Consider the following 24244-nt stretch of genomic DNA (forward strand, 5'->3'; position numbering starts at 1 on the left):
TCCACTTTATTTGAAACGTATAGCTTTGATAATTTAGTATCCAATATCCTCATACACCCATTGATATTCCGCTATAACACATTAGACTTATTGTTGAATATTTCTCCAGTTTAGCCACTTCAGAAATCATACTAGTCATATTAAAAATGGTTGTTTAAAATTATGAAAGAGCAACAACAACGGTTCTTTGGCTCTAATAAATATTGAATAATGCAATAAATCAGGGCAATAAAACTAGCCGCAACAATATCATGCATTAAATATGCTGGACTAACATCAAGAGCCTGACATTTGGTAGTATTTCTGTGTTTGAGTGCCAAACAATGTATCATTTGGACCTTGCTTAATTAATGTCACGCACAGCTGTACAACGTAATGAACCCATATTGGATGCTATATGAAAGCATAACATGCTGAATGTTCCGTTATTTACCGGGATGAAGTACAGTGCGAGGTATTGTATTGATTATGATAATATGTCGTTGTTTAACATTTGTTAAATATCATTGTCTGTGGTCGTATTCCAACCAAGGAGGACCAATCTGCCCGCCTTGAAACAAAGGTAATGTGTTGCTATCACAAGGTTTTGTTCTTTAATGTGGGCATTTAGGTGTAAAATGTCCATTGATTCATGTCCTCTGGTGTATTAGAACCTATGAAACATACTACAAAACACTATTATAGCTTACTTGTAACATCAATGTATTTTCGATTATATTTACACGGTGTCCGATCTGTATCGTCCCTGCCCTACCTGTTTTCTACACAGCGGACACGAATCCTTTCAGTTTTCGATGGTACACTCATGCTTTTGTTACAATTAATCTTATTCCTTCTGAATAAATGAAAGTAACAAAACCCATTCCATATTTATAAGAAATAATTGCTAAAAGTAGACTCTATTTTACGATTCCGACCATATCGTGAAAAGGTACTTGAAAGGCATTTAAAGGTTGGACGAACATGAATACATGGCACGTCATCGGGTGAAGGAACAAGAAGTAGCTCTGAAACGTCGTATAAAGAATAGAAGAAGTTGTCCGTAAAACGTGTCATGCATCTATATCGTGAAGGTGTTTATTAACCAAACAGTGATGATACCAGATGTTCTTGACCCCCAGCGGTGCCCCCGTCACACACATATGTAAAAGCAGGTAAACTGTTAATCTGAATAAATATGGAACCATTTTGGTACAAAGGAATTTACATCGGACATCTATTTTGTCAAATTTAGATCCCTCATTTATGTACCTTAAACATTTTGAATACTGAGACTTGAAATGGGAGTATGACTAACTGACTTCCTTACAAATGGGCTGTGATCGCCAGAAGGGTTTGCTCGTGGCATATAAATATAAAAAACAATCTGATCTTGAGAAAATGCATGGTGGTTACAAATGTATAGCGTGCAAACGACGTTACCGACACATCCTCATTATAGGTAGTGAAGAAGAAGCCGAGCAGAGTGTAAATGTTACCGTTATACCATTAATGATACTTCCACAGTATATAGCTTTGCAATTTGCTGTGTATAGCTTCCGACAAATTGTATTTCGATCACATGACTTTGAAAGTGGTAATTCCGACGTGATATCGCTGATTCAATCAGTGCTTAACTTTGTCTCAATTTTTAATAACCCGCTTCGTAAATCAATTCTCAGCCCATAAAAAAAGCTTGAAATGAGCAAAGTTAATAGAAAGAAGTCTAAGAAGGGCCTAGGGCCTTTGAGAAAAAAGTAGGAAAGTTAACGGGGCAGAATCGGAGGATATGCAATCACTAGGGAAAATTCGATTTTCAGCGGCCCAAATATGATTAATGAGAGAAAAATCAAATCAAATAGATAAAAGTATTGAATAAATATTTTGTTATAATCTCATTAAATGAAGGCCTAATGATCCTGCGCTGTTTTGATTACAAATTCAAATCTAATATAAATTAGCTCACCCAATCTTTGATATGAAACGACTAAAGAGGATTTTTTTTCTGTAGAAAATATAGCTTTGAGATAATGAGTGGAAGCGGAGTCAATGCTTTACTTCATTTTGTTTCCATTCTGCCATAAAAGTGTATTAAATGTGTTCCCACTCGTTATTCAAGTTGTTTTCTAAGGCCAATATTAAACGATGTAGGTATTAGTCACGCTTCTTTCACGTTTACAATTCTTCAGTTTTTAAGTTTATTTTTCTGCACGCTATAAAATCTGATTTTTCACACAAACTAAGATGAAAATCTCCATCAAAAGGATATAAATCTACCGTTTGGATACACTGAAATAGAGATTATCTGATCTCGTTCACCGTAGCAAAATGGCATATCTTCCATTTCAATTTAGAATTATATACTCATTGGTATGATGCACGCTGGTACGTCAGCTAACCTACAAACGTCATTAAAACGCGTTTCATCTCAATAAAACTTTCACAATCGCCAAAGAAATCTTTATGATACCGAAAGTATTTATCTCGGTGAATCTTAGCCCAAAATGTATGTAACGATCGAAAGATATGTTACTTTTAGTACCATTAATCATAAATGTAGATATTTAACTGAAAAATAATGAGCAAAGGTATTTGTGTTTTGAAAATGAGTATGCAAGGACTTGAGAACAACCTACACATACATAGTTCTTCCTAGATGCCTCAAATGTGAGAGTTCATGGTAGACAAAAGATCACATCTGTACTATCACCCGACGAGAACATCAAACATCTTGGCATTGTCATGGGATACTTAACACAGCTCGAGTTTCCTATAAACCGCATCATAAACGGAGTAATACTTGTCACATCCTTTTTCCTTTTAATCATGTCGGATCGCAGAGTTCGCGATTGAGGCTTGAGTTCATCCCTCTCTTGGTGTATATGTAATGGGCCGGAAGGAAGGGGGTGTTCATAACAATGCTCCTGTATGATCTATTCCACTGTATCTTACTACGCCGCCTCTTATGAGATCAACCCATTAAGGTTACTATGGAGATATAAGATCATAAATATTTCCCAAGAGTACCTCAGATGAAATTAGATGTTTCAAGTGCTTTTGGAAGTTTTGTGTTATTTTGTAATACCTTTGAAAGGTGTTAAAGCATGCCTAGTTTACGTCCGATAAGCTAGCAAATGAAGAGAAACATTAAAGGCGGTATTTTTCGCACAGCAGGATTTTCAAATTGTTCACGTCATCTTTAGTCGTGATCTAAGTAGTGTAAACCTCGTCAAATACAAACTACACACGTGAATCAGAGCCCATTGTTGACGTGGTGGTTCGGGTACTGAGGCAGTGGGGCAGGATGAATCTCTTGTGATGCAGCAATGAAGCCTTCTACCATCCTATTAAAACACCGAGAACGTACTTTTATTCCGCTTGTATGTTTCATATGCCTACTTACATATCTACAACTATATTTAATGATGTTTATAAACACAGAACACAGCATTTTGTTTGCGTCATTGCAAACACAGGTACACGTCAAATATAAGAGGCATTTATAGTCTTGGTTTGGTTACCGGACGGGCAAATTGGAAGTGAAAACTATGAATCAAAAGGACAGAAGACCACTGTATGATTCCAACTGTATCATAAGAATATGCTGATGAATAACTATTAAATAGCAATGATACCAGGTGTTCGTGAAAAGGTGGGTGTTTCCTACCCCACCCCTATGTTATGAAGTATTGTAATAAATAATGATGACACCAAGTATCAACAATTGTATACCCGAATCAGCATCTTTTGTCACAGATATACACCACTGACGAATAGGCTGCATTCCAAGTGCAGTGGTTAGGCGTATGTATTGATCAGTGGATGTGTCATTCTACCCCCGGTGAGTCTCATAATAGACTGTAATACCTGTGTTTAGTGGACGATGATTCATGAAAACAGAATGAACACAGTGAATAGAACGGCGATGCACGTGACGTGTAAGAACTATTAGTTTCAATTAATTTTGATACGGTGTTAGTTTTCTCAGCGAGGAACTGATGACATTTGATTTTTTCCGATTTTTAATGATATGTCATATTTTATGTACTGTAATTAGATACGAATTTTAACCCGTATAGATATGGTTCATTATGAACATGTAATGGTTGTTCGAGGCGACCAGTGGGTTGCTCAACTCGGTGACTTGGCTGATGGCTATGTCGTACAGCGACGGCGTGGACCGTTGTCCACAATTACTGGATTCTCTGATTCAGATTCAGTTTTAGCCATACCGTATTGTTGAGTGTGGCGTTAAACAACCAAGGAACGTATATTTTAAAAATCTATAAATCTTTGTTCTCAGAATGTCGATACCAACGTATGTTGCTTGCAGAACTTGGGTTAGCACAATGGTGTTTCTTTGATCTGATGTCAATAAATATGACAAGAACTCCCACATTGATACACGCCGTTTGTATGTAAATATTTAATTACGGGAATTGATCTGATATCTTACAGTCAATGATACTCTGAACTACACACAGAAGTCGAAATTAAATAGTTGATATGACTTTGTATTATAGCTAGCTTTGTGAATCGTTGTCTTCGTTATGCTGTGGTTATACTGATATATGTTTCAATACACATTGTGTTTATTTTATTTATTTGCCTTACTTTAGAAATCACTCGTGTCTACTTCTCTCGAATTTATTGCTAAGGTCGTAAGTATTTTGAGTGACCCCAGCACGACGAGTGCCACCCAGCGACTATCTACATATGGCCATGCTATGATGCTAAGATTTCTTTAACCAATCGCTACTAACACCCCGTTTCGACAGTAACCACCTCTACCAATCCTCTCACCAGTTCAGCATTTCTTCTCGCTCGTGAGAATATTTTGATTGGGTAGCTATTTATGGCGAAGTGCCGAGGTGGCCTCGAAAGGTAATTGCGAATGTCCTGGATATGTATGAAAATGGAATGGAGATAAAATACCTTCTATATTTTGACTATGTATGGTACGATAACAGTTATCATGTATTACGTTTCGAGTAATGTATTATGTGATTTTGATATTATTTCTATCTTTCACCGAAGTATGTCCAGTCTTTGATAAACAAATACATTTATGAGGAAAATGTTCTTACCTTTTGTTTAAAGTCATTATTTGTACGTTTTTGAAATTCGACATTATATTAAGATATTATCGACACTCGTTAATGTGAGACTTTGCGTGGTAATATTACAGTTATATCACAAGTAAAAACTATTGGCCAGTAATTTGGTGTATGAACGGCGACTGACGTAATGACGTGAGACATGTAGTCAGTTCACACATTATGTCTGTCGGGTCTCCATATGAATGGTGAATCGGTCAGGAAATACAAATCGTCGCTCATGCTGTCTGCAACTGGTTTACCAGGTCCAAAATTCGTATTCTTACATCGCTTGTCGCGGTGTTATACAGCATTCATTTTCGCGTAGTATATCGTGTACAGTTGGGCGAGAGTGTATATTCTCTGTCAATATTCGGCAGCTGGAGTCTTCACGTGGAATAAGTGAGTCGTCAGAATGATACTCATACATACTGAAGGATTTCGCTATAATACATCACATAGTTATCTATGGCACTTGGGAGCTTTTGTTGCTTTGGGACTTGCAAATGTTCACAACACTGGACTTTATGACGGTATTTGGGAAAAAAATTCATATCCACGAGAAATTGTAGGATTCTGATCATATCAGGCACGTATATGTGAATCATATTCAAAAGTGATTATATCAGGTGTTCTTGAAAATGAGGGGCGGTGGGGTAGCCTAGTGGTTAAGGCGTTCGCTTGTCACGCCGAAGACCCGATTCGAGTCCCCACATGGGCACAATGATAGAAGACCATTTCTGGTGTCCCCAGCCGTGTTTAAGGCGCCAAGCTAGTGATCCAGCGAGCTTGAGGTGCCAGGATCGAGCCCACCTGTGACCTGGTGTAAAAACCTTGGAGTCAACTTTGTGTGCAGACTCTTTCAGTGTTGCCACAACCCCTAGTGTACAGTACACAACCCTGAGCACGAATCCTTTGGTAAATAAACAGATGGTGGCCAAATGAATACGTGCAAACCCCTAGTTGCGGATACAGCAACATGCAGTAAATTTGACCAAAGCACTGTGACTATGTGTCCCAGTCCACCCAGCTGTGAATGGGTACCTCGTAAGGATGGGAAAGTTGGTGTGCCTAGTGGCTGCAAGAGTTGTATGATCCACAGGGAGATTAACATCCAATGATCAAGGGGGAAAGCAGCGAATTGAGCATGTACTAGTTGCGTGGATATGTGCGCTATATAAATATCCTATAATAATATTGCTGGAATATTGCTAAAAGCGGCGTAAAACTAAACTGAGGCATTCACTCACACTTGTTAAATGGGCGTATCCTGTCCCATTGTTGCTACCCGTCACAAACACACGCACAGGCTAGTCAATTGTTGCCAGAAAAGTCACGCACATCTACGGTAAATTCAAAATGCTGAACCTAACAGATTTCACACTCAAACTCACGAAATCTGTTCAAAAGATAGTTTGTATTTTCGTGAGTGGATAAGGCGTCTAGAGGCGTCACATCTGGGAACTCATCTTTTGGTGATACTGTAAGAGTAGTGCTTGCTAAAAAAGGCGTAAAACAATACTCAATCACTCTCAACAAACGGCGGTGTGGTTTGTTGTATCTCCACTAACAACCTGCTGTTACTGAAAGCCAGAAAACGTTTCAGAAGACACCAAGTTAACAATGATTCATGATCACTTGCATGTTGGCCTCAAGTCTGACGAATACCGCATGCTTTGATGTTCAAACAAATATGCATCAGGCTCACATCAATCTAAGCATGCAAATTAGGGTGCATCGTTTTGAAATGAAAGAACAATGTAAATGACGTCATAATCACTATATATAACTCATTGCACCAATTTATCCGTAATCGTAAATAAAACTTTTGCTTGAAGTATTTAATTACGTCGTTCGAAGTGACGTAAGGTGGCCTGGTGGTGAAAATGGGTTCGATTCCCCACATGGTTAATTTGTGTGAAAAACGTTTCTGGTGTCCTTCGCTTTGATAATGCTGAAATGTTGCATAAAGCAGCACAAACCCATTCATTCACTGACTAGGATGTTCGTAGTCATATACTGGCACGTCTGTCAAAGTCTATCATTATTATTCGGCAGTGTATGATAGAATCAAAGAATATAATGCTTCATTTCCAAAAGTACCTTAGAAATAACTAATTTTTTCCCCAGTTTCTCCTTCCGACACAGCTTTGACTTCCGTTACAAATAACAAATATAGACTTCCCTTCTGCATGTGCCAGCCTACTTACTTACCTCACAGTAATGTGTATGTAACACTGTTGAAGTGTGGCTCGTTACTTCATTAATCTGTGTACGAGTCTATCCAAGGATAAGCGGCTATGGTTTCTGTTAAGTACCTGCCGTCGGTTCCATTTGAAGATAAGCCGCTTATCTCTCCTACGAGGAGATTTACAACACACTTAACGATTAAACACTAAATTGACCTTCAGTAATGCTGTAGTACTTGTCTGAAATGTAACAGACAATTAAGGTGCCTTTCCAGTCACTAGTGGCTTCCCACCACCATCGCCACTCGACGGTGACAATGAAAGGGGAGATAACTCAGCGGTTATTGTTTAAGACTATCGGGGTGCACTTGATACAGACAATACCTACAAATGGAAGGTTGAACTACCTTAACTTGAGATAGTTATTGATCTTGAAGAGATTAACACGCGGCTCACACACCTGGACATTAGTCCTGATTTAAGCGTCCATCCTACTTAACGCCGCTGAATTAGGTTAGCACAACGTTATTGCAGATGGTTATGTTTTGTGGTCAAACCACGACAATGCCCCCTCTTTCATCCTATGAGAGAATCTACCAAAAGAATATGATATGATCCAACTTTATCGCTGCAATCAGCTGTTTTCATATATAGAACTGAATGTTTATATTTTAGTACCAATTTGTTAATAAAAGCGACAAAACCCTGTCATAATCGTAAGCAATCCTTTGTAGGATTTCGGCAATATCATGAGCGTGTGTTGTGCTTATGAATCAGTATAAGTAGTGATGGCACCAGGTGTTCGCGAATTTTGTAATGTGTGAATATTTATCACAGCACAAAACATGGACTTAAAAATGATATGAATGAAAAGTTGTGTCTATCACAAACTCACGTGACGAAAATACTATTAAAGAAAGGGTGATTTGAATATTTACTTTTGGTTTGATAATTTACATTGAAACTATTTGATTCCAGATCTGAAGCCATCAGTCAGATATCTATGAGAAGGCATCGGACGGACTGCTGAGGGTAGGCGTAATTGTAAACCTTGTTTCAAAGTATGTGAGTGGCATTACATGCTTTTCCTTTTCGTGAACACCCGGTGTCATTTCTAAATGATCCGTTCATATAACGTTCACTTTTCAAGCCCTATGGAATCTATTGGGGAGTTTAATCGAGACTGGTTTGCGTTGTCGTTTAATATATACATTCGTGACATTCATTCCCTGTCTGTCCGTTAGCTGAATGCATTCGTATATAATGCTTCAATATGTATTCTTTGTATTACCTGTATATTTTCATCTTGCAGTGGCACCAGAACCTACCAATAGCCAATGCCCCTTGGGTGTAGATATGGCATTGTACACATACCAAAGTAATCACACGTTTATATGTAGGTGTTAGACGGGAAATTCCTTGGCCATGACTGTACTGTGTATGGGAGACTGGTGGTATTGACATTTGGTTTCTTGGTGCCATCATTGTGCCATCATCGTAGACGGTGTTCCAGCCCATAATTCTACCCGTGTCAAATGCCACCAATAAAACTCCCCTTTACTATGTGTGTACTTGACATAGTGTTAATATCAGAACTTGTTCAGAAATATCCACAATGGGACATAAAGATTTATTACCTAAACCCGTGCCTGATTCGAATTCGTATCATATGGGTTTGGTCTCAGAATTCTGTATTGCTATACTTTGATCCCCGAAGAGGCCAAATTCCGGATCTTGTTTTTCAGCTCCAAACAACAAAATTGCCCACGACTCTTTTTCAAAGTTTGAAAGCATCTGTCGTCTGTCGCTGACGTTCAATGAGCAGACGACAGGGTCCAGACTCGAGTCAGACGTTCTATTGTGCTGCCATGGAGCCTTCCCACTACCAACACCATTGGTATTGAAGATGAAACGGTCGCCTGACGCCAGTCTAGATGTTTTCAAGTCCCGTTTTAAAAGGAAGGTACTCATAGCGCAGACGAAGTATAGAAATCTCAATGTTAGCGTATAGAACCGAGAGTGCTCCCTTCACACTACGAGTCAAGTTAGGGCAAATCTCTGCCTTTCTTCTGCGGTCGTGAACCAGCCAGAGGTTGCTCGGGAGCACCACAATCAGATCGTCCACATCCCTAAGGGACCTCAACACCTCTCCTTCTCGCGGAAAGAAAAACTTTCTTTCTCATGCACAAAGCCACAACGGACCCCTGTGTGAAGAGGGGTTGACTAATGCAAACCCTCTCAGGACAAATGTTAGGAAAAGTGCCACATTTCAAAGCTCAGCTGTGAAAAAATCCAAACCGACTCATAAAATAACAATTAAGCGGATTTGTTGCTTATCAAAAGCTGGGGGAAGAGATAGCGACGCCAGGTCTCTCTTTCTGTGAGGTAGGATGCTCCTAACGAGAGTGAGAGATAGGGCTCAGTAAGGGGTAGGAAGGGACAGAAGCTGAGAACAGGGGAAGATGGTTTCCTCTACCTTCGGGCGAACACTCTGGAGGTCCTGCTGGGGTGAGCGGCGACATTAAAGGAACCATCCTGAATTCATTATTTGCGTATTAAGACCACTAATTAGAAGTTTAGATTAGGATACGAAACATGAGCCTATAACGTTGCCTTTGCCTCCAAAGCTGTGATTCTAGGTTAGAGTCTTCTTCTCCTTTCCCATGAACCTCCAGTTATTTGTCCTTTGCATTCCTCGGCAGGCTAGTTGCCCATTAATGCGCCCCCCTCTCAATCGTCTCCTCCCTCTCCCCTCCCTGCAGGGGATGAGGCAATGATTAGACATGGAGGGGTGTCAGTATTCACTAATGGTGCATCGCTGGGCGGGCGACTACCGGAGAGTATGGTAGTCACACTTCTATTACTTGCTTGTGAAAAAACGGTTCAGGAAATCGGATACATTGTTAGAAGTATGATCGAGTTCGGCAAATGTACGATATCGTTCTCTACAAAGGTCAAGGGTTAAACTCCAAATTTCCTAGTCGCAATTGGCAATAGGACTAACTCATTATCAAATCGGATATCTTCAAGAGAGCTTTGACCAAAATCACTGATTGTAGCTGGATATTATAAGCGTTGTTTTCTGCCTTTATATTGTCAATTTCAACAGCTTTTGTTAGGAGCTAGGTGTATAATGTTATCGGTTAATGTTTTTATTTATGCCCCCGCAGCCTATGGTTAACATGCCGAACCACGGGCAGACAATTCTAGTTCCTTCTCGTATCTGTATACTTGTGTAACAGATATGTTGCGAGATGGCGGCTTCCGGATAATCCTCTTCAAAGCAAATGACAGTAGATATTAACGGTTCATTGTTCTCTCGGACCTTTCTCAACACTCACCCTTCTGTTCGAACACATTCCTCACGTACACGACAAATAATAAGTATTAACCAAGAATTCTCGGGGATAATTTTGAATTTGATAAAGTGGAATATTTACTCAGTAAATAATGGCCTAAGGACTCATTGCATTTGAAAACAAGCCCCGAGACAACGTGACGGAATAAATCAAATCGTTTATTAATTGACAAATTAAATAATGGTTGTAAACAGTCGCGTAATGATATGTGTACATGTGTTGGTGTAAATACTCATTGTAAGCAAGAATGTTCGTTGGCTTTTTAGGATGGGATATTAATTATAGACAATCAAGTGTCGAACTACTTGGATACGTATGTATTAAAGATCCATGGAATGCTATAGGAGCAATATACGCGCCTAAATGCATATAATCTATCTCCTTTGGTTCCGAACAATAACATTGTTTACATGGCGTCCGAAGGTCTACATAAAAGATTCTCTATGCATACAGAAAGGTGTCGGTGTTTACGAAGAAGGACCTACGCAATACAAAAGAAATTAATTTTGAAGCATTTGGAAGATTTTGCCCGCCGAAAATTTGAAGTCGGAATGTTTTTTGTCCAGAGCAATAGTATATTAATATGATGTGGACGAGTTAATCTATGGACAAATCAGCATGTCACTTCTACTTGAATGACATCGTGTTTGGTAATAGTGGTATTAACGCCAGCTCACAAATACACCAGACCTCATGAAGGGGGATTGTAAGCCGTTCCTCTTACACTTATTTCATATACAGTTTTGTTATCCGAGCGACTTTGAGTGTCACACTGGAATGTGAAGAACCCTTAACCTCCACGCAGCGACAATAGCTTGACACTTACATTCTACTTAAAGGGCTATCGAGCAACGCAGAGTTTGTACAATCTAGCCAAGTATATTGCTATACAAGAGCTGTACTCGACTTTGTAGCTTTCCTACTACCAACTACTGGGCTTCACAATGAGCGACCGGCCGCGTGAATGTGGAAAAGGGTATAAAGAGGACATTTTGTGTTTGCCAAGAGACTGGCGAGCTAAACAAGACAGTGTACAATGTTTGCACACGTGGTGTAAGGCGTAAAGGAACTGCAAGGGCGGGGAAGCTGCAGAACTTTAGCAGTCTTCAATAGCGGGAATGTTTGCCAACCTATGGGTTTCATTATTAGGTGATTGGCTTAGAAGTTTAGCAAACTAATTACAGATCAGCGGATACGTTAGATAGAAATAAAATAAACCAGGCAACAACGGAGACACTTGATCTTAAAGTAAGCAGATTTTTGAGCCTGTAAGACCAAAGGAGCTCGCAGTCGGGTGTCCAGCCTCCCTAGCCACTCCATAACCATTTTAAGGCGGTACTAAGCGTACTTAAGCCGTGCGTAATCCACTGGTAATATGGCAGCCATCTTATCTTTGATGAAAATGTAGATTTTTTGCGATATTTCTGGTTCCATGTAACGTGTACTTCCGTCAGAATACCGTCTAGGATTGGGCCTGCAGAGATACGTTGGCAGCACTAATTTCGTTCTAGATCCTTTCTTAATTATTTTGACGGCGTTTAAACTTTTTTTAAGTCAGCGAGTGCATTGTTTTTATCAATTAACAGTTGTGCTTATGGTGAATAACGATTAATGGAATTAAACCCGTGATCATATGTTAACATTTGGTTTAAAAGGAACCCTTTTACAAAAGCACTGGTTACATCGTTTATGCTTCTGACTGCATATAAGTAGAAATCAATAGCGAAAACTTTCTGATAAATCACTGTGGCATAAAATATATACAGAATATCTGTACATGGACTCTTATAGAAAATAACGGTTCTCAGGCTGGTCGATAGGAACAGGACCTCATAATTTAATTATGACAGGAAATCAATCGCGACGGCGCACAGCTACAAAACATAGTTACAACCACAGCAAACAACAATGGCGAATTATTCATTATTTGAAAACGAAATGTAAAACTTTAAATGGAAAATTCGTTCAAAGGAATGTATGGATCCATACAAAATATTTAAAATTACTTCAAAGAAGCCAGTTAATGAGTAATTTTCAACACGGAATTAGTCAGTCAAACAGACAAAAGTTAATATATTTGATTTATTTAAACAAGTAAACAATCGAAATTCATTGTAACTAACAGTGTAGGAACATGAGAAGTATTTTGTAGATTTTCACTGGTAGGTGAATAAAATGCAATCAGCGCTCCACGTGTAAATATTTTGTCTATTCATAAACTACAGCGTCTGTTTTTGGAATATTACATTGTGGGTTGTTATATTATCTTTGCTTATACATGAATGTAGGAGGCAATTTGAAATACACAGAATTTACATATTTGCCGGAAAAAATAATGTTCTTCAGCACACAAAAACTTAGATAATATTAATCACAATTTGTGTTGTTGTTGTTCGTTATGTAGATTACTGACCCCGTTGTTCAAAGTGGTCTTGTTTGTTTAACAAACAAGCGTGTTGTGTTAAAATATTTTGCTAATTAAAGGTAAATAACTACGTTCGTGGACACAGTTAAGCAATTATCGATAATTTCTTGTCATGAGTATTACAAAATATTGTATTTGAATAATGTCCATTCTGTAAAATGTGTGTAGCAGGCTGCACGGCCCTTCCTCGCAATACGGTATAACAGACATAACGAACTCCAGCTTGTTTGGTTGTTTCCTCTAGGTGAATAACTGTATCTCGAAACTCGAATGAAGATACATCCGACTTGATGACTTATTGACAGTGCACTCACAATTTTTCTTAATATTCTTGCTGGCAATTTTAAGCATACAATAAGCATATCAATACACTATACGATATTATGTTTAACCACGAAAAACAATAAATGGAACAATCAAGCATTAAGTGTGGAAGATTAATACTTTGCGACGTGTAGAACAATGTAAAGTAGGCACAATAACAACGTGTTTACTGGCATTATAAGACGTCGTTCTCCTTACATGTGGCTCCTCTCTTCCTCAGGGAAACGCCTTTCAAACAGTTTAGTAAAAAAAATTAATATAAAAATTTCCGTAATGCAAAACGGTCTTTCGTCAACTATTGTTAACTTCACATGGTAAAGACAAATCGCTTCAGAGAGAAGTTACCGCCCCATCTATTATATTTTACATGTCCATCTTCACGTGGAAAATGTAATCAAGTAAAAAAAAACTTTCCGTACGTTTTTCATAAGTAGTGTACATATGAAGGCCTATTCTTAAGCGCACACAGTGTGAAACTTTCGATGAACATGTCGCTCAATGAGCAAGTCGCAATCACATTGCTCTACAAATACATGCAGCTAAGTTTGAACAGAGGATACATCAAGGTAAGTCACCAATATTGCACCGTCATGTAATGTAGGGTACAAATAGTTTTTAATGAGGTAATAGAATATATACAATTCCGAGACCTTTTGGTACCAGTTGGATTCAAGTTATCAACCATTTCTGTAACTAAACAATTGATTAGCGAGCGATGTTTATGATATTCAAACGCATTTATTATTACTGAAACGAAATATTATTTAATAATGTAAAATATATAGAAAAACAAAATAATATATTTTCCTTTCTGTAAAAAAACACATTTATACATAGCTATCTAATAAGTAAAACTGAAAACGAAATTATATTTCTCCACTTTTAATCGACTTTCAGTATAAATTGTTGATTTCCTTATACATTCTTTTGCCTTTATAAAAAAAACATTATTACATATTTAGGTAAGTTACAATTGTGTATCTACTTAAAAAATAATGAATGTCGTGAAAAAATATCTATATGCATCTATACCCTCCACCAGACTAACCATAGCTGTATGTCCGCATTTCGTACTGATTAAGCTGTCATGTACTAAGCTACCTTTGTAGTGAACTTTAGAACAACTTTTTTGCTAACCTACACGGTTAAGTCAGATTTCTTTGATGACTGACATCAAGCATCATACGGCCATCAGGAAAATATGCATATAAATTCAGCGAGGCTGGCTGATGTTATTGTGCAGGGCCTATACTGCGTAAAACGCGATATTTCCAACTCATTTTGTAGCCGCGTTTGTGCACAATAGCGATGGTGGCCGCATGGTCGAGGCAGTGATTACACATTACCGTATATGGCGACGTAGTGGGCGTAGATGGAGGGAGGATTCAACAGGAGGTGGAGTTATTATAATTACATCATCTTCATTAATTATTACGATCGTGATTGACACATGTCATTTCTATTGATTGAGGACTGCAGGCAGCATATCGATTCGTGGTTGAGCAATGCCAGCCGAAGAAAGCGCTGATAGAGGGCTAGCAATATAACACATATGATAATCTGAAATTGCATTTTAATGTATTATTTAAGCTTTTGCAAAACATAAACACAGTTTATAGCCAGTGGTAAAAGATTACGTTAGATGTAAGTGGCTTCGCATATTGCACTTGATATACGTTTCCTTTCGTGCGTTGACTGACGGGGGTGTATTTGGAGATATACTATCTGCAGGCCGTAAGTTACGTGTGTATCTACGATAACATATACCAGTCAATTTTCAATTTAAACTTCAAGTAAAAATGTTTTAAGATCATATAGGAGAGATTTATTTAGATAAGTCAGTCATTGTACACATATTACTTAAAGAAAATCTTTATGTTAGAAAAAGTCAACTGTAAAACACTTGTTATTGCATATACTTTGTTGTCTGTCATATTTTTCTATTTGAATAACATGTTGTTATTTTAGATAATTAATACTAATTCATATAGAACAATGATGTGTTGAATTATTTCGTGATATTGTAAACAATGTGTGACTTAACATTTTGATCAATGATTGTGTTATGTTAAATAGAACATCGCACCGTATATATTTATTATACAGATATCTGTTTACAGTTATATGTAATTTACTCGTTTTTCTCATATATTTGAGGGGAGGTCTGTTACAGAATATTGATTAAATATATGTTTTAAGTTGAAACGTGACCTTTAAATAGACAAAAGAAATATAAATATTGTTTTTCACTTTTGCGGGGAATTTCGGCAAAGGTGGATTAACAGTTAAAGGTTTTCCCACAGACGTCAGGTTTGAAAATTCAATCACGGATGAATTATTATTAATAGGTTATATTTCCTGGTTTGATATATGATACCTAAATGTGTAGGGTTTAATAACTGTATACAACAGGCAATTTCTACACCAATATTCTTTTTATATGCATAATTAAAAAACAGAATATGGCATTCTATGTGTACAATCCATGGTAAAATAAATTCAATTATGATCCATGTTTTGTGGCCTTCGGAACATAGTAAACATCGAACCATTGACCAGACCATTATGGAATTCACAGTAGCGTGCCACCAGAACATCCACATCGGCTTGTTGGTGTAACTGGTCCGACATATGGTCGCTATTGTATATTGACGGAGATAAAGTTGGGAATGGACTTCACAGACAGATGTGCCACATTTTCAGTATTATTCTGTCATAAAATGCAAATTAAACATGAATGCTCGATGTAGCTGTTTCAAACCGGCGATTGTATCAACAATATGTTTCCTTGCTTCATAAGTGGCAGTGAATCATCCCTACGGGACCTGTTATCTTACTTGTGTCACCAAATATGTTTATTCATATCAATTTGCGAAAGATGTCAGTATATTTTGTCTCTTTCTAGCAGTTTCAACGTCTCTACAGTTTGTAGTTTATTTGTGTTTTAACAAGTAGTGTAATTATTCTATATCCTGTATATAATTATGTATTTAAGTTTGTTGTAAACATCTGATGTCAACAATGATCATGCACCTTGCTTTCATCCAACTATTACTATTCCCGATGGCATTTTATGACATTACCTTATCAAGATTGCGCGATGTCTAAACGTTCACAAAATATCTCTGTCACTGCTTCATATTATGATTTGAACATCTCAGTATTTATCATATGATGATATAAAATTACTGACGTATGTTTTAATTACATGTTAAATCATATTATTAATAATGTAAATGTGAGTTGCGAGTTGTGTACGGTTCATTTTTCTTATCACATTTCCGCTTACATCGACTGTACATATTGAACATGAGGATGTGTGTGACTGACGCTATTAAGGTAGCATTAACGTTCCTTCAAATTAACGTTACAATGTACCTACCTTTACCACGTCCAATTTAACATGGACAAACATATATCATGATTACACATAAGTAGAATTATACGTATTGAAAGAACCACCCCGTGATAATCTCACATTGAGGAAGTGTGAATGTGTCTTTACATTCTGTCATGACTCTCCACCACTACAGCTTGGTATCATCAGTGAAATCCTTGTTTTTATTTACAATATGGTCATAGTTCGAAGTTATACTTCATCAGCTATAGAATACAATTACACCTAATTAATATAGTGATAGTCCTGTCCTTTCAGTTGGTTACAAATGTGCCTAGAGTATTGTTGTTGTGACTATCATGTGCTTATCACGGATGTAACCTAGGATCAGTATGACCAGTACGATCAGTGTGACCAGTACGATCAGTGTGACCAGTACGATCAGTGTGACCAGTACGATCAGTGTGACCAGTACGATCAGTGTGACAGTACGATCAGTGGGACAGTACGATCAGTATGACCAGTACGATCAGTGTGGACAGTACGATCAGTACGAGTGTCACCAGTACGATCAGTGTCACCAGTACGATCAGTGTCACCAGTACGATCAGTATGCTCTGTATAATCTGTGTAAACTCTGTGTGTGTGTTATTTATAGTAAAACGGTTTGTATTTTCTTGAAGAATCCTTTCCATTTGAGTGGTATTAGGTTTGTGTATGATGTATTCATACATATATTAGTTTTGTGTGAATATTGTACCAACATATAACAGATGGCTATTGCTGCAACTTTGGTCAATATTAAATTTAAAATAGGCACCAACTACATTATGAACATAACATGTGGGGGTACTGTTCTTAGCATTTACTTACATATATTTACATCATAGTTTGAACATCGGATAAATTAAGACCAGAACTTTTGAGAAAAATATTTTAATGCAAACATAATGACAGCCGTGTAAATGTTCCGAATCGCGTCTTGGTGATCTTTTCTGAAGCAAACGATACCCACGATTAAGGAAATCATTTAAATTCTACTAGGTATGTTAAAATTTCACGTGAACATAGGAACCTCAAATCAGTGGGTTTGTTCCCGTGGTTAGGACGGCATTTAATGATTGGGTTGGTGCTCCACACTAGTAATTACTGCCTTGACCAAAGTCCAGTTGGAAATCCAACCATCATTACACAGCAAGCCTCCAAACATCTCAACCATGGTGCGGACATTTTAATAGCACGGTGGAGTGTCCTAAGCCCGGATATTTCCATACGATGGCAATATTGTGGCCATGGGATTACGTGACACCGCCATGAAGCAGTCAAGCCTCTATCCACAAACCATGGGTTCCGGCTCACTTGAGCTCCCGTCTCCTTACAAAGCATCTATTTTCTCATCCACGATTCTCTATCTCTCCCTTCAGGGCCTCTACAGCTCGGTGTAAGACAGCCATTGTACACGGACAAGAAGCGAGGGGGGTTTCTTTAGCTGCAGTTTTTAAAGATAAACGCAGGCTATTCTTACCGCTTGCTTCTCTTCAGTTACGCCTGTTTTGGTACCTATTGAACACGGCACAGATTCAGGGTAAACTGAACCTTGGTTTAAAACAGGTCCTTGCTATTAGCGTTACTCCTCAATTAATGTTTATTGTAATGTTTACGACAATAGCATCGAATGATCAGATCATCGCCAGCATTTAGATCCTCCCATTATCTCCAGCTGTCACGTTGACAAGTGATTGACAGAGTGATCTGATTGCTCGAAACGAGATCTGTTCGCCGAGCTTACTCACGAGTGGGCGGAGCCTTTTCGAATTGGCTTATCGCGATCCGCCTACATATGCTAATGAGCTCCGGGATCGCAGCGTGCTTCAGCTGACTCGTATACGGAGGTCTAGTGTCACAGAAGCCTTCGCCTCAGCATAGTCATTAGATCAGTAGTCAATGTTAGGCCACACCTCCAGCTACTGTGGCAGTCACTGCACGCGAAGATCTCAAAACTCCGCCCCTTGCATGATTTTATTAAACATGTGTTTTAGAATTTAGTCGATGAAACGAAAGGCTATCCCCGGGTTTAGTGGAGCTTCTATAACCGATGGAGATGGCATTCGGATGGCATTAAGGCTTAACACTTGAATACGTTTCTGCATCACCTCATTCGAGTTTTTTCCTCAGTTGTCAAATCAGTGGACAACTATTTGACAGTGTATTAGTGCACATCGGACAAGGCATATACACAGCCTATTGGTTACTAAGTCAGCCAACACGACGCGGATCTATTTCCTACGTAAAGCTCACACGAACGTTTGGCAACATTCTGTCAAAATTGTGTTTTCTGGCAAATAAGTCAGCGATTTCACACTTGCAAGGACCATCTTAAGATTCGTGGACAAGTGTGCAGTGACCCTTGAAGGAAGACGTCGGTGTCCTTCTTGAGGTATGTACAACATTTGCTGCATAATTTCCCCTCCATAATGCACTAGCATGGCAATGTACGCTACTCTGTCGCATATGTGACCTGTCGTTCCTTCCACATAGACACACGGTGCAATCCTTGAGACAGGGTAGGATTCACTCACTTCAACACCCGCCTAATCATTCGTACTGTATAAAATATGTGTATATTAATTCCACTATCTCCAAACTATTCTTTCAGCCGTTGCCTTGTCACTTTAGTTAATGAAGGGTTTAAAGACATATCATCCTTGCGAAAGATCGGGAATCGGAGCGGAATACCGACTGTTGTCAAAAGTTGCATATAAATATTATGTTGTCATTATGACTGCTTCATCGTGAATAATGTTTGAGATTATTCGAATGGATTGCTATACTCGATGTTTCTTTGTAGTACATCTGCATGAATACACGCCTAGAGGCATGTTGCTTATTCAGTCGGAGAATACGATGACACCGGAATAGAACTGTATCTTAGGAACTGCTATAACTTAACCTAATCAACACTAAAAATAGCCCACCGCCAACACTTCAAACATTTTTCTGAATGTACAATTCATTTTAATAACCATTTCTTCAATTTGAAAGAATTTTACTAAAATTCCTTTATCTATATTCAACTTTTATATCAAATACAATTAATCTGTACTAAACATTAACCAATACTGACATTTGATGACAATTATTTTAAGATATATCAAGGACTTTACTGATATGATGTTTGTTTGGTTTGTGTTATGTACCAACACATAAACATTTCAGAGTTTGTAATTCCATTTGTCATGTAAACAAACTCCACAACGATGTTGCTTAATCGCGCCTACCGATTAAGGTTTTCGACCCTAAAGACCCTATTAAGTGTCCGTTAAGTGTTTAAACCGCAACAATTAAGATGACTTAATCAAGACGCTCACAACTAACCCGACAAACACTCAATATCAAAAGCAAGTCCCTCGCTTGGAGCGGTTTCTTCCAAAAGCGGAGACGGGAAATACAGAACCGAGAAGACGGCTTGCACGACGTTTCCCCGTCAGCAATATGATCTTTTTATCCGTGAAATTGACACAAATCAGTCATCAAGATGCATATCAAATTTTACCGTAATATTTATCAGAAACGATAAGGCATAGCCTTTTAAGACCTCTCTTGGTCGTTAGTATATGGCTACAAGCGGTGATAAATGCTGTAATCGTCACATCTAGCCCTCCTCACCTTTTTGCCGCAGGAGAAAGGTCTTACTTGCACTTTTCAGACTTCATAACCGAACACCTGGCATCGCCATTATTTGGTTGAGATTCATGATGAGAACCTGCTTATGATATGGTCGGAATCGTACACGGATTGTACTTTTAGCAGAAATTTCTGATGATTTTGGAAACTGTTTTGTCGCTTTTATCAACACAAATCCGTGTTATATCTCATACTAAACACACATAAAACACATGTATAATACTGTTATTTACATTTAGAAGTTTAGCTGGTGTTCACACGAGCCGTTATAAAAGCCCCAAAGAAACATAACGCATACGCATAATATGAAAGTGTAATGAAGTATTGTCAGTATTTACATCTGTTTATGAAAAGCTCAGCTCTGCAAATCCTCAATATGTGGATTTAGGAAAATCCCAGGAAATCTGCTTATACTCTCAGTACTATTACCACATAAAGGAATGCTTCTCGACGATAAAGATACATTCATATTTCCATATATATTTCCCATGCAACATTTGACAAAATATTATGTGAAAACGCATCCCGTGTAAATATCAATATTTCTGTTTTAACGTTAGGGAAGTGTCTTGTCAAATCTTTTTTCAAAGTTACTTAAAACCAACCTTGATAAAGAAATTAAAATGTATTATATAATAAACCACTTATATACACACCATTACCGTTGTATAAGTCAACACGCACAGTGGAAACTATTTATAAAAAATACCCCACAATAAATTTGCAGTTCTACAACACACTGCTATAACGATACCCTCGCCGTCACAGCTAATACAAACGTCCTTAATCCTAATCCTAATACACTAATCCAGTTAATAATTGCTTACAACGATGTCAACACTTATCAAGGTGTTACTGATAGAAAGCGAGGATGATAGAGACAGTGACTAAGATACATATCATCATGGATTAATCTTGAAACAAGAAAACAAAGAGAGTACTAGTTTAACGTGTTGGGACGAAATGATTCAGACCCCAAGGAGCTGAGTAAATCTCTGACACTTTTCCCTAAATTAGTGAGGAGTATGTGCCTTAGGCTCTTTTCCCCCTCTGTTGCCTTACGACAGTTCTGTCCCATCTGGTGTTCCTGTCAACGTCACAACTCGCGTTAGGCGTCTTAGTTACAAAAATAATACGGACGACTTTCAAACCAATAATTTCAGAGATTTTGCAATTTAACATAGAGGGACGAGCGGCATTTTATGGCTATCAAGTAATCAAGGACTGTTTTCAACATGTAATCTAAAACCGTGATTAGTGTAAATTTTCGTGTTTTATTTTCCAAACCATCCGCATAATCAAAACATGAAGATTCAAATTTGGTTAAGGATTTAAATGAATAATTTTTCAAGAGCACATAAAAGAATTTTGCAAGAATGCAAAATAATGAAGAAAACAGATCAAGTCCATTTCAAAGCCAGTGTTTATATTCCGTTGAAAATTATACCGGTACATTATGTTTCAAATATGCTGAATACATCATGCAAATCAATGATAAAAGATAAATGTTAAGTGTCATATTTTAAACCGCAGTTTGACACTATAGCCGCTTTTTAATATGTTGCATTCATTTTCTGCTAACACGAATACTCATCTGAAATAACACCTGCACGGTATTAAGAGATAGCCCAACTCTACAATAATGTCGGATAATAATAGTCTCTTAATATATCATGTACCAATCAAGCATTAACTCAAGCGTCAAAACCAATTTGTCACAATCGCTAATGGTGTATATTCACTTGAAGGAATTAGATATGTATATTTGTATCTTTGTTAAAGTCTTTATTGGTTTAAACCTCGACTTCAGCTATGAGGTCAGTAAATGGCCCTGTTTGATTGGATCCCTAATCCTAATCCATCCTCGTATTTACTATTAATCCCAATGGATATGGCAAAATCGAACTGTAAATGTGAACATATCTTGTGACTTAACAATTACCATATGGTGTCAAAAAGATGAATCGTTATCTTAGCATTATCATGCTGTTATGATTTCCACTCCACATTGTGGCACATTTTTTTCTAGTAAGATGATTGATTACTATACATAGACATCGAAAGAATTTGTTATGGCAATTGTGAGCGAAGTCGTTAAGTCTTTCATTTGTGTGTTCCAATACAATAACGGTTGTATGATGTTGATCTAAGTGTTGCAAAGCACTGGTCAAAGCTAAAGCACTGAGTTAACTTGAGCTATGTTTTCTTAAGCACCATCCATTATAGTTTTTCCTAAACACAAACAAAAATAGTTCACATGCTTATTTCGCTTCATTCATAGTCTCTACTTTTGTCCCATATATTAATATTGTATTACCCCCAAAATAAAAATAAGAAACAGAGGTCATCTATTTGAAGCTAAATGTCACATTGTGATCAACCAAATCTGTATTCATGCAAAGCGACGTATGAAGCATTCGTGGTCTTTATGTGTTGAGCTGTCCCACCAAAGCAACATTGCTAGATATCACTGAGGAAACAATGTGCATGCCGGGATACTGCAGTAGATACACTGAACTGCACTCGGGGTCATTACTATGCAGATCCGTGCTAGTCATTGATTGACAGCGAGATCAATGTACCTTCTCATTGATACACAGACACATCGTCAAGCACTACAAATCCCATTTACGTTCTCCACATCCAAACTTTGTATTCACAGTCTATGTCTTCTCATTTTATTGGTATTTACGTGTATAGATTATAGGGCAACCAATGCTGGACTGATTGTACCCTTCTCAACCGTGACCGTGTTAAAGATTTGGTAGTGAAGTCAGGCCCTGGGAGCCCTGCATTGCGTGGACTCCATTTCTCAGAACGTTCTGTGCATTTGTTATGAACATTGCACGATACTATCCTCACAAAAAGTGCCCCTGAATTCATATTTGTTGATTTTCGGTGTGTTTGAAACGATATTCAATAGATGACACAGATAAATGGTCGACCTCAGCTGACTGGGAACATATTCGTTTGTAGGGGAGCAGATGCCTTTTTGGAATAGTTATGATATAATGGCATGCACTTGTATGCAAATTTGATAACTGTCAAGAATAGCCTCGTATGAAACAAGAAAATAAAACTTTCTTTCAGTGTCAAATGCATAAAAGAACCATGTTTCTGAAAAGGACCAAGGTGATGTTCATTTCAATCAATAGCATTATTTGTGTCAGAACAATACCGTGTTAGAGACTATACAGAGAACAAACACTGAGCCAGTTGTGAAATGGACATTACGCATAAATTGGTGATGTTCAATGTTGCTTACAACCCTATGCTTACACTGCGGGAGAAAAAACCCCTGAGAATCCAATTTCACGTGGAAATGCATTAGGGTTCGGGAATCCATTTCATCGATTTCATTATGCGGTGAAGTAGTCATTCTTCCTCGTTTTATCGCAGTTTTTCTTCTTCTTTCGTGACCAAGGATATGTAGATATTGTCGTCTGCATTTCACGATAAGTTTGAACGCATTTGGGAGAGCTCGAACTAGTTCCATTGAGCTTAGAACGCCGAGCGTGAACGATTGGCCTGCATGGACTGCCGCTTTCATGAGAAGTCTAGTGATATTGTTCCCTGGCCAATCAGGACCTTAGCTGACGAGGGGCAACCCACGATCTGAGGCACTATAGCACTATAGCATGGAGGTGATACTACTACTACATACACGGGTGTCCAGTATTGACCGGGATTCCTCCTACCCCTAGGGATGTACTGTAGGATGGACACCCCCGCTAGCGTGGCCCTCTTTACCTAGGAAGTTGATGTCAAACTGATACACTGTCTCGTCTGAATGTAAGTCAGCCTCGGTCTATCTAGCTGTTGAAGTATGTGACAAGTCACACTTAGCTCTG

At 38.1% G+C, this 24244-nt stretch overlaps 1 protein-coding gene across 4 annotated transcripts in view; it reads left to right on the forward strand.

Moving 5' to 3' along the window:
- The first annotated feature begins 502 nt into the window (after window positions 1-502).
- LOC124277761 (paired box protein Pax-6-like) overlaps window positions 503-24244 on the forward strand; it is a 68552-nt gene continuing 44810 nt past the window's right edge. Inside the window, exons 1-2 of one of the 4 annotated variants that reach the window (XM_046713487.1) lie at window positions 503-562; window positions 8243-8296. The gene's annotated coding sequence lies outside the window, so the exon portion shown is untranslated. Of the gene's footprint in view, window positions 563-8242; window positions 8297-15029; window positions 15107-18735; window positions 19147-23666; window positions 24186-24244 lie in introns of those variants that run through there. The other 3 variants (XM_046713489.1, XM_046713484.1, XM_046713486.1) reach the window with 3 other exon arrangements.

This window comes from Haliotis rubra, unplaced genomic scaffold (genome assembly GCF_003918875.1).
Source record: "Haliotis rubra isolate DU_JTF1 unplaced genomic scaffold, ASM391887v1 Scf227, whole genome shotgun sequence".
NCBI lineage: Eukaryota > Metazoa > Mollusca > Gastropoda > Lepetellida > Haliotidae > Haliotis > Haliotis rubra.